At 41.6% G+C, this 12,787-nt stretch overlaps 1 non-coding gene across 1 annotated transcript; it reads right to left on the bottom strand.

Annotated features, from left to right (window-relative positions):
* Positions 1-823: 823 nt before the first annotated feature.
* On the bottom strand, positions 824-931 carry LOC130943193 (small nucleolar RNA R71). Its single transcript, XR_009071722.1, has one exon. It is a non-coding gene; the product is annotated as a small nucleolar RNA R71 (small nucleolar RNA).
* Positions 932-12,787: the final 11,856 nt, after the last annotated feature.

Below are 12,787 nucleotides of genomic sequence, written 5' to 3' on the forward strand. Positions count from 1 at the left end.
TTGATTTCTTTTCCACTTTGAATTTTCGAAAATTATCAATCATTTTTTCAAAATGTTTTTGACATCTTTTTAATTAATTTTCGAAAATTCTCTTCCCTTCCTCCCACATCCTTCTATTTATGGAGTACTACTCCTTCTTAATGCACAATTCGAACTCTGTATAATCAAGTTCGAATTCTTCTACCTCCTTCTTCTATTTTTCTTTTCCTCTGACACCTCAAGGAATCTCTATAACTGTGACATAGAGGAGTCCACATTTTCTTGTTCTCTTCTCTTTCATATGAGCAGGAGCAGAGACAAAGGCATTCTTGTTGAAGCTGACCCTGAACCTGAAAGGACCTTGAAGCGAAAGCTAAGAGGAGCTAAGGCACAACTCTCTGTAGAGGACCTAACCGAATTCTTCAAAGAAGAAGAACCCATGGCAGCCGAAAACAACAACAATGCCAACAATGCAAGGAAGGTGCTGGGTGACTTTACTGCACCTACTCCCAATTTCTATGGGAGAAGCATCTCTATCCCTGCCATTGGAGCAAACAACTTTGAGCTTAAGCCTCAATTAGTTTCTCTAATGCAACAGAATTGCAAGTTCCATGGACTTCCAATGGAAGATCCTCATCAGTTTTTAGCTGAGTTCTTGCAAATCTGTGGCACAGTCAAGACTAATGGGGTTGACCCTGAGGTCTACAGACTGATGCTATTCCCTTTTGCTGTAAGAGACAGAGCTAGAATATGGTTGGACTCACAACCTAAAGATAGCCTGGACTCTTGGGAAAAGCTAGTCAATGCCTTCTTGGCAAAGTTTTTTCCACCTCAAAAATGGAGTAAGCTTAGAGTGGAAGTCCAAACCTTCAGACAGAAGGATGGAGAATCCCTCTATGAAGCTTGGGAAAGATACAAACAATTAATCAGAAAATGTCCCTCAGACATGCTTTCTGAATGGAGCATCATAGGTATTTTCTATGATAGTCTCTCTGAACTATCCAAGATGTCCTTGGATAGCTCTGCTGGAGGATCTCTTCATCTGAAGAAGACGCCTACAGAGGCTCAGGAACTAATTGAGATGGTTGCAAATAACCAATTCATGTACACTTCTGAAAGGAATCTTGTGAACAATGGGACAAGTCAGAAGAAAGGAGTTCTTGAGATTGATGCTCTGAATGCCATACTGGCTCAGAATAAGATATTGACTCAACAAGTCAATTTGATTTCTCAAAGTCTGTCTGGAATGCAAAATGCACCTGGCAGTACTAAGGATGCTTCATCTGAGGAAGAAGCTTATGATCCTGAAAACCCTTCAATGGAAGAGGTGAATTACCTAGGAGAACCCTATGGAAACACCTATAATTCTTCATGGAGAAATCACCCAAATTTCTCATGGAAGAATCAAGAGAGACCTCAACAAGGTTTCAATAACAATAATGGTGGAAGAAACAGGTTTAGCAATGGTAAGCCTTTTCCATCATCTTCTCAGCAACAGACAGAGAATTCTAAGCAGAACCCCTCTGACTTAGCAACCATGGTCTCTGATCTAATCAAAACCACTCAAAGTTTCATGACTGAAACAAGGTCCTCCATTAGAAATTTGGAGGCACAAGTAGGACAGCTGAGTAAGAAAATTACTGAACTCCCTCCAAGTACTCTTCCAAGCAATACAGAAGAAAATCCAAAAGAAGAGTGCAAAGCCATAAACATGGCCGAATTTGGAGAGGAAAGGGAGGAAGTGAACGCCACTGAGGAAGACCTCAATGGGCGTGCACTGACCTCCACAAAGTTCCCAAATGAGGAACCATGGGAATCTGAGGTTCAAAATGAGATCATAGAGATTCCACTGGACTTACTTCTGCCTTTCATGAGCTCTGATGAGTATTCTTCCTCTGAAGAGGATGAGTATGTCACTAAAGAGCAAGTTGCTAAGTACCTTGGAGCAATCATGAAGCTAAATGACAAGTTATTTGGAAATGAGACTTGGGAGGATGAACCTCCTTTGCTCACCAAAGAACTGGATGACTTGTCTAGGCAGAAATTACCTCAAAAGAAACAAGATCCTGGGAAGTTTTCAATACCTTGTACCATAGGCACCATGACCTTCAAGAAGGCTCTGTGTGACTTAGGGTCAAGTGTAAACCTCATGCCTCTCTCTGTAATGGAGAAGCTAGGGATCTTTGAGGTACAAGCTGCAAGAATCTCACTAGAGATGGCAGACAACTCAAGAAAACAAGCTTATGGACTTGTAGAGAATGTTTTGGTTAAGATTGAAGACCATTACATCCCTACTGATTTCATAGTCCTAGAAACTGGGAAGTGCATGGATGAAAACATCATCCTTGGAAGACCCTTCCTAGCCACAGCAAAGGCTGTGATTGATGTTGATGGAGGTGAACTGATCATTCAAGTGAATGAAGAATCCTTTGTGTTTAAGGCTCAAGGATATCCCTCTGTCACCATGGAGAGGAAGCATGAAGAGCTTCTCTCAATTCAGAGACAAGCAGAGCCCCCACAGTCAAACTCTAAGTTTGGTGTTGGGAGGCCACAACCAAACTCTAAGTTTGGTGTTGAACCCTCACATTCAAACTCTAAGTTTGGTGTTGGGAGGTTCCAACATTGCTCTGAGTATCTGTGAGGCTCCATGAGAGCCCTCTGTCAAGCTACTGACATTAAAGAAGCGCTTGTTGGGAGGCAACCCAATGTTATATTTTATATATTCTCTTTTGTTATTTTATGTTTTTTGTAGGTTGATGATCATAAGAAAACACAAAATCAATTGAAAAAGCAAAAACAGAATGAAAAACAGGAAGAAAAATAGCACACCCTGGAGGAAAATGTTGCTGGCGTTTAAACGCCAGTAAGGTTAGCAGTTGGGCGTTTAATGCCCAGTCTGGCACCATTCTGGGCGTTTAACGCCAGAAAGGGGCACCAGACTGGCGTTAAACGCCAGAAAAGGGCAAGAACCTGGCGTTAAACGCCAGGAATGGGCACCAGCCCGGCGTTTAACGCCAGAAATGGCTCAAAACGTGATTTTGAATGCCATTTGGTGCAGGGATGACTTTTCCTTGACACCACAGGATCTGTGGATCCCACAGGATCCCCACCAACCCCACCACTCTCTCTATCGTCTTCACCCATTCACCAATCACCTCAATACCTCTTCCCCAAAAACCCTTCACCTATCAAATCCCTTCTTTCTCGTCACCACTCACATCCATCCTTCATAAAACCCCACCAACCTCACCCTTCAAATTCAAACCACTTTTCCTCCCAAACCCACCCATAATGGCCGAACCCCATCTCCCCCCTCTCCTATATAAACCCTTCTTCACCCCTTCATTTTCACACAAACTAAACACCACTTCTCCCCCTCTTTGGCCGAATACACTAAGCCATTCCCCTCTTCCTCATTTCTTCTTCTTCTACTCTCTTCTTTCTTCTTTTGCTCGAGGACGAGCAAACCTTTAAGTTTGGTGTGGTAAAAGCGTTGCTTTTTCGTTTTTCCATAACCATTTATGGCATCCAAGGTCGGAGAAACCTCTAGAAAGAGGAAAGGGAAGGCAAAAGCTTCCACCTCCGAGTCATGGGAGATGGATAGATTCATCTCAAGGGTGCATCAAGACCACTTCTATGATGTTGTGGCCTTGAAGAAGGTGATCCCCGAGGTCCCCTTTTCACTCAAAAAGGGTGAATATCCGGAGATCCGCCATGAGATCCGAAGAAGAGGTTGGGAAGTTCTTACCAACCCCATTCAACAAGTCGGAATCTTGATGGTTCAAGAGTTCTATGCCAATGCATGGATCACCAAGAACCATGATCAAAGTGTGAACCCGGATCCAAAGAATTGGCTTACTATGGTTCGGGGGAAATACTTGGATTTTAGTCCAGAAAATGTAAGGTTAGCATTCAACTTGCCCATGATGCAAGGAGATGAACATCCTTACACTAGAAGGGTCAACTTTGATCAAAGGTTGGACCAAGTCCTCACAGTCATATGTGAAGAGGGCGCACAATGGAAGAGAGATTCAAGAGGCAAGCCGGTTCAATTGAGAAGGCATGACCTCAAGCCCATGGCTAGAAGATGGTTGGAGTTTATCCAACGCTCAATCATTCCCACTAGCAACCGGTCCGAAGTTACTCTAGACCGGGCCATCATGATTCATAGCATCATGATTGGAGAAGAAGTGGAAGTTCATGAGGTTATAGCCCAAGAACTCTATAAAATGGCAGACAAGTCTTCCACCTTGGCAAGGCTAGCCTTTCCTCATCTCATTTGTCACCTCTGTTATTCAGTTGGAGTTGATATAGAATGAGATATCCCCATTGATGAGGACAAGCCCATCACCAAGAAAAGGATGGAGCAAACAAGAGACCCCTCTCATCATGAGATCCCTGAGATACCTCAAGGGATGCACTTTCCTCCACAAGACTATTGGGAGCAAGTAAACACCTCCCTAGGAGAATTGAGTTCCAACATGGGACAACTAAGGGTGGAGCACCAAGAACATTCCATCCTCCTCCATGAAATTAGAGAAGATCAAAGAATCATGAGAGAGGAGCAACAAAGACAAGGAAGAGACATTGAGGAGCTCAAGCACTCCATAAGACCTTCAAGAGGAAGAACAAGCCGCCATCACTAAGGTGGACCCGTTCTTTAATCTCCTTGTTCTTTATTTTCTTGTTTTTCGAAAACTTATGCTTTATGTTTGTCCATGTTTGTGTCTTATGATCATTAGTGTCTTAGTATCTATGCCTTAAAGTTATGAATGTCCTATGAATCCATCTCCTTTCTTAAGAATTGTTCTTAATTGAAAAAGATGAGAATTGCATGAATTTTGAATTTTATAACAGTTTAATTATTTTGATGTGGTGGCAACACTTTTGTCTTCTGAATGTATGCTTAAACGGTGCATATGTCTTTTGAATTTGTGGTTCATGAATGTTGGCTCTTGAAAAAATGATGAAAAAGGAGACATGTTACTGAGGATCTGAAAAATCATAAAAATGATTCTTGAAGCAAGAAAAAGCAGTGAATACAAAAAAAAAAAGAGAGAAGCAAGCGAAAAAAAAAACCGAAAAAAAGAGAAGAAAAAAAAAGGAAAGAAAAAGAAAGAAATAAAGTTGTGATCCAAGGCAAAAAGAGTGTGCTTAAGAACCCTGGACACCTCTAATTGGGGACTTTAGCAAAGCTGAGTCACAATCTAAAAAGGTTCACCCAATTATGTGTCTGTGGCATGTATGTATCCGGTGGTAATACTGGAAGACAGAGTGCTTTGGGCCACGGCCAAGACTCAATAAGTAGCTGTGTTCAAGAATCATCATACTTAACTAGGAGAATCAATAACACTATCTGGATTCTGAGTTCCTAAAGAAGCCAATCATTCTGAATTCCAAAGGATAGAGTGAGATGCCAAAACTATTCAGAGGCAAAAAGCTAAAAGCCCCGCTCATCTAATTAATACTGATCTTCATAGATGTTTTTGGAGTTCATTGCATATTCTCTTCTTTTTATCTTATTTGATCTTCAGTTGCTTGGGGACAAGCAACAATTTAAGTTTGGTGTTGTGATGAGCGGATAATTTGTACGCTTTTTGGCATTGTTTTTAGTATGTTTTTAGTAGTTTTAGTTAAGTTCTTAGTATATTTTTATTAGTTTTTAGTTAAAATTCACTTTTCTGGACTTTACTATGAGTTTGTGTGTTTTTCTGTGATTTCAGGTATTTTCTGGCTGAAATTGAGGGATCTGAGCAAAAATCTGATCCAGAGACTCAAAAGGACTGCAGATGCTGTTGGATTCTGACCTCCCTGCACTCGAAGTAGATTTTCTGGAGCTACAGAAGCCCAATTGGCGCGCTCTCAACGGTGTTGGAAAGTAGACATCCTGGGCTTTCCAGCAATATATGATAGTCTATACTTTGCTCAAGATTTGATGGCCCAAACCGGCGTTCAAAGTCACCTCAAGAAATTCCTGCGTTAAACGCCGGAACTGGCACCAAAATGGGAGTTAAACGCCCAAACTGGCACCAAAGCTGGCGTTTAACTCCAAGAGGAGTCTCTACACGAAAAATGCTTCATTGCTCAGCCCAAGCACACACCAAGTGGGCCCGGAAGTGGATTTTTATGTCATTTACTCATCTCTGTACACCCTAGGCTACTAGTTTTCTATAAGTAGGACCTTTTACTATTGTATTTTCATCTTGGGATCTTGGGATCTTAGATCATCTTTAGGTCTTTGAATCCTTTGATCATTTGGGAGGCTGGCCTCACGGCCATGCCTAGACCTTGTTCTTATGTATTTTCAACGGTGGAGTTTCTACACACCATAGATTAAGGTGTGGAGCTCTGCTGTACCTCGAGTATTAATGCAATTACTATTGTTCTTCCATTCAATTCCGCTTGTTCTTTGTCCAAGATATCACTTGTTCTTCAACTTGATGAAGGTGATGATCCGTGACACTCATCATCATTCTCACTCATGAGCAAGGTGACTGACAACCACTCTTGTTCTACAAGCATATGAGGCTTAGTGAATATCTCTTGGATTCCTGATAACACGATGCATGGTTGATCGCCTGACAACCGAGTGCTCGCCTGACAAACGAGCCAGCCATTCCGTGAGATCAGAGTCTTCGTGGTATAGGCGAGAACTGATGGCGGCATTCAAGAGAATCCGGAAGGTCTAACCTTGTCTGTGGTATTCTGAGTAGGATTCAATGATTGAATGACTGTGACGTGCTTCAAACTCCTAGCAGGCGGGCGTTAGTGACAGACGCAAAAGGATCAATGGATTTTATTCCGGCCTGACCGAGAACCGACAGCTGATTAGCCATATGCTGTGACAGAGCATGGGAACATTTTCACTGAGAGGATGGGAGGTAGCCACTGACAACGGTGAAACCCTACATGAGCTTGCCATGGAAAGGAGTAAGAAGGATTGGATGAAGACTGTAGGAAAGCAGAGAGACGGAAGGGAAGGCATCTTCATTCGCTTGTCTGAAGCTCTCACCAATGATATACATAAGTACCTCTATCTTTATCTTTATGCTTTATTCGTTTATCACTATACCCATTTGAGTCTGCCTGACTGAGATTTACAAGGTGACCATAGCTTGCTTCATAGCAACAATCTCCGTGGGATCGACCCTTACTCGCGTAAGGTTTATTACTTGGACGACCCAGTGCACTTGCTGGTTAGTTGTGCGAAGTTGTGTTTATGCCATGGTATTGAGCACCAAGTCTTTGGAGCCATTACCGGGGATTGTTTGTGTAAAAGTAGTGATCACAATTTCGTGCACCACCTGCTGAAGCTTGGCTATCCATGTCTAATTCCTTTAGACTGAAGCTTTAGACTAACATTGCATGATTCCTGGAATTCTCATTAAGAATTTTGATACCTTTATTTTCTTTGCCACTTAATTTTCGAAAAAAACCAAAAAAAAATTACAAAATCATAAAAACCAAAAATATTTTATGTTTCTTGTTTGAGTCCAGTGTCTTATTTTAAGTTTGGTGTCTTGCATGCATTGTTTATTTGATCTTGGTTCTATTTTCAAGTCAATAATACAGGGAACTGAAGATTCAGTACATGCAACAGAGGAATTATACGGAAAAAGCTGGGCGTTCAAAACGCCCAGTGAAGAAGGATAAACTGGCATTTAAACGCCAGCCAGGCAGGGCGTTTAACGCCCAAAAAGGTAGCATTTTGGGCGTTAAACGCCAAAATGGATACCATTCTGGGCGTTTAACGCCAGGATGGCACAAGAGGGAAGATTCTGTTTTTAATGCAAATTTTTCAAGTTTTCAAAGTTTTTCAAAATCAAATCTTTTTCAAATCATATCTTTTCAATAAAATCTTTTTCAAAATCAATTTCTTTCCTTTTTCAAAGATACTTGCTAACAATTAATGATTTGATTGAACATCTCAAGTATGTTGCCTTTTTTTTGTTGAGAAAGGTTTAATGTTTGAATCATATCTTTTCTTGTTAGCCAAGTCATTAACTTTCAAAATCAAATCTTTTTAAATTGTTTTTCAAATCATATCTTTTTCAAAAATAGTTTTCAATCATATCTTTTTAATTTCTAATTTCAAAATCTTTTTCAAAAATCACTTGATTTCTTTTCCACTCTTGGTTTTCGAAAATCAATTAGTGTTTTTTCAAAATGTTTTTAAAATCTCTTACTTAATTTTCGAAAATTTCTTCCCCTCTTCTCACATCCTTCTATTTATGGAGTAACACTCCTCCTCAATGCACAATTCGAACTCTATCTCACTAAGTTCGAATTCTTCTACCTCTTCCTTCTATTTTTCTGTTCCTCTGACACCTCAAGGAATCTCTATACTGTGACATAGAGGATTCCACATTTTCTTGTTCTCTTCTCTTTCATATGAGCAGGAGCAAAGACAAAAGCATTCTTGTTGAGGCTGACCCTGAACCTAAAAGGACCTTGAAGCGAAAGCTAAGAGACGCTAAAGCACAACTCTCTGTAGAGGACCTAACAGAAATCTTCAAAGAAGAAGAACCCATGGCAGCCGAAAACAACAATAATGTCAACAATGCAAGGAAGGTGCTGGGTGACTTTACTGCACCTACTCCCGACTTCTATGGGAGAAGCATCTCTATCCCTGCCATTGAAGCAAACAACTTTGAGCTTAAGCCTCAATTAGTTTCTCTAATGCAACAGAATTGCAAGTTCCATGGACTTCCATTGGAAGATCCTCATCAGTTTTTAGCTGAGTTCTTGCAAATCTGTGACACTGTCAAGACTAATGGGGTTGACCCTTGATGACAAGTCATCATATACCCATTTTTCAAGCTAATTTCACTTGTTTTGCTAGCATTTATGCACTTTCTTACATCCTAAGTAAGTGATTTGGAGTGAAAATGCACAACTTCTTTAAATCAAGCAACCACCATGAATTTAATGTTAATCATTGAGGTTTGAGCTCATTTTAATTGAATTTTAATTGACTTATAAGCCTCTTGAATTTAGTGATACTTTGAGTGGTTGTTTGGTTTATTTTAGGTGAAGAAAAGAAAAGAAAATGAAAAGCGTGGCCTAAGAAGCGTGACACAAGAAAAGGAAAGCGTGGCCAAAGGGGAAAGAAGCGTGCCGCATCACAATGGAGGAAGCAACCTTGCCCTCCACAAGGGCAGAATGCCCTCTAGGAGGGCAGCATTAAGTGACCAAGCAAGCAAAGGCAACCCTGCCCTGCCCACTCTAAGGGCAGAGCACAAAATGGTGCCTTGGAGCCAAGAGAAGCAAACTCTGCCCTGCCCTTGTGGAGAGCAGGATCGGGCTCCATGAGGAAGAAAATCAAGGAAAAAATGTCGACAATGCAAGCCACAAGGTTCGAACAAAGAACCATGAGGAAGCCAAAGACTAAGGGTGACTAGCGTGCCAAGAAACCAAGAAAATAATTAGCGTGCATGCCTCCGCCCAGTCTCGAACACGGGCCATGAAGGAAGGATCATTGCCCTGCCCTTGGCGCGGGCAGGGCAGAATCGTGAGTGTGCGCATCAAGAAGCACCAACCGCACGCACAACGCCCCCTGGCAGCACCATCCGCGCGCACAAACGCCCCCTGGCGCACCAAAACCATTCCTGCCCTGCCCTTGGCGCGAGCAGGGCAGCATCCCGCGCATCAACGTGCAGCACGCGCACGCGCGCTCCTCAAGCATGGCGCACCAAGCGCGCGCATCAACATTTTCTGCCCCGCCCTTGGCGCGGGCAGGGCAGCCTCTGGCGCACCAACCTCGTGCCAAACGCGCACCACGCAGCACCAAGACGCATCATGGCCGCACCAACTCCAAGCACCAAGCATCAATTTTCTGCCCTGCCCTCCACAAGGGCAGGGCAGCCTCCTGGGAGTGGTTTTTGGGCCAAAAATTCAATTTAAAAATTCATTTGAATTCATTTCTTCACCAATCCAAAAGCCCATCCAAATCCCATTATCCAAGAATAGAAAAGTGTATAAATAGGACTTAGTTTGATGTAATTAGGACCTTTAGCTACCTTTATGCTCACTTTTGAATTTTTACTTTTACCTTGGCTTTAGAATTTTCACTTTCACATTCCTTTGGAGCTTTGACTCTCTTGGAATTGTTCTTGAGAGAATTGGCCGAGACTCAAGAGGATCAAGGGAGAATTGATTGATCTCCTTCCTCAATTCCCTTGGGCAATTCTACTCTTCTTTTTTCTGAGTATTGGGTGTGTGAAATTGGGGAAATTCTGTCCCAATTCCCATTCAAACTCTTTGCTCTTTGATTTCTGCATAATTGAATTCCAATTCTGTTCTTCTATTGCTTCTTCTTTCATTTTCTGTCAATTGCTTAGTTCATTTAGATCTGGGAAGGAAATTGGGTTTTAGGCTCTGCTACCTAAGCCCTTGGGATCCTGAGATCACTATTGGTTCTTCTGTGAACCTTTACTGCACTTTAATTTCCTTGCTGTTTAAATTTCTGTTTGCTTCCAATTCAATTTCTGCTACCTTCATTACTGCAATTTACTTTTCCTTCGTTTAGATCCTGCAATCCCATTCCTCAATTCCCTTTTACATTCAAGCAATTTACATTACTTGCCATTTAAGTTACTGCAATTTAAGTTTCTTGCACTTTAAGTTTCAGTCATTTACTTTCTTGATCTTTAAGTTTCTGCACTTTTACTTTTCTGTTCTTTATTTTACCGCACTTCTCCCTTCCCCCTTTACATTTACTGTCATTTAATTTCTGTTAAACACAAATCACTCAACCAAAACTTGATTCGCTTGACTAAATCACCCACTAAACTAAAATTGCTCAATCCTTCAATCCCTGTGGGATCGACCTCACTCATGTGAGTTATTATTACTTGATGCGACCCGGTACACTTGCCGGTGAGTTTTGTGTTGGATCGTTTTCCAACCATCAAGTTTTTGGCGCCGTTGCCGGGGATTGAAATAGATTGACAATGATTAAGTGAAGTGGAGGTCTAGATTAAGCACTTTTTCTTTTCTGTCATTCTAATTCTTACTAACACACTAACTGTTTGAATTTTTGCTTAAACTAACTAAAACTTCATTCTAAGATTACAGATTGAAGTTCCATTGTATTTCTGGGTTTGTGTGTTTATTGTTGTGTGTTTGCATGTCAGGTATAGGAAGATCTTCTCCCATCCTCTCTGAAATTGATCAAAGAACTCTTCGGAGAATAAGAAGAGCTGAAAGAGGGAAGAACATTGTTGGAGAAGAAGAAGAATCTGAGGAGGAATTCCAAGACATGGAAAGAGATACCAATCAACCTGAAGGAGGAGCTAATAATAATCAACATCAGAGAAGAGTCTTGGCCTCATACACATTTGCAAATGCCAAGCATTGTGGGAGTAGCATTCTTCCTCCCAATGTCAATGCAAACAACTTTGAACTCAAGCCACAACTCATCACTCTGGTGCAGAACAATTGTTCTTTTGGAGGAGGGCCTTTGGAGGATCCAAACCAACACTTGTCTACCTTCTTGAGAATCTGTGACACAGTGAAAACAAATGGTGTGCCCCCTGATAGCTACAAGTTGCTACTCTTCCCATTCTCTCTCAGGGATAAAGCAACTCAATGGTTAGAGACCTTTCCAAAAGAAAGTATCAACACTTGGGATGACTTGGTGAGCAAGTTTCTTGCCAAATTCTACCCCCCTCAAAGAGTCCTAAGGTTGAAGACAGAGGTTCAAACATTCACTCAATTGGAGGCCGAGAACTTATATGAAGCATGGGAAAGATACAAGGCTCTATTGAGGAAATGTCCCCCAGAAATGTTTACTGAATGGGATAAGTTGCAAAACTTCTATGAAGGACTCACTCTTAAAGCTCAAGAGGCTCTTGATCATTCTGCAGGAGGATCCTTGCAACTCATGAAGACCACAGAGGAAGCTCAAAACCTTATTGAGATGGTGGCCACCAATCAATATTTTTTTGCTCATCAAAGACAATGCCAACCATCACAAAGAAGAGGAGTCATGGAGTTGGAAGGAGTTGACTCAATCTTGGCTCAAAACAAGATGATGCAGCAACAGATTCAACAACAATTTGAGCAAATGGCCAAGAGAATTGATGGCTTGCAAGTGGCAGCAGTGAGCACCACAAACCAACCTCCAACCACTTGGGTGCAAAGTGAAGAAACCCAAGAGGAACAACAACAAGAGCAAGTCCAATACATGCACAACCAAAATCCTGGAACAAATGAAGTCTATGGTGACACCTACAATCCATCTTGGAAGAACCATCCTAACCTCAGATGGGGAGACAATCATACTCAAAACCAACAACCATGGCAAAGAAACACAGGCCAAAACAATTGGAAAAACACAAACCATAACCCCCAGCCAAACACTAACCAAAATTCATACAGAAAACCACAAAACAACTACCCAAATTCTAACCAATACCCACCCAATAACCACCCAACCAACCAAAACACTTATCCTCACCCATCAACACCCCAAAATCAACCCACCTCACAAGACTCACATAGAATCACCCATCTAGAACAGCTCATGGAAAAACTGATGAAAAACCAAGAACTGACCACCAAGAATCAAGAAGCTACCATGAAGAACTTAGAGAGGCAAATTGGCCAAATCTCTAAGAAGATCTCTGTTGAGAAACCATCAAGTTCACTACCTAGTGATACCATTCCCAACCCAAAGGAAGAATGCAAGGTGGTGCAACTGAGAAGTGGAAGGGTGTTAACAGAGGGTAACCAAGGAACAACAAAGAAGCTTATGGAGAATGACACTGAGCCAACAAAGAAGGATGAAGCCATTAACAAGGATAAT

The sequence above is a fragment of the Arachis stenosperma genome, chromosome 7 (genome assembly GCF_014773155.1).
Source record: "Arachis stenosperma cultivar V10309 chromosome 7, arast.V10309.gnm1.PFL2, whole genome shotgun sequence".
Lineage (NCBI taxonomy): Eukaryota > Viridiplantae > Streptophyta > Magnoliopsida > Fabales > Fabaceae > Arachis > Arachis stenosperma.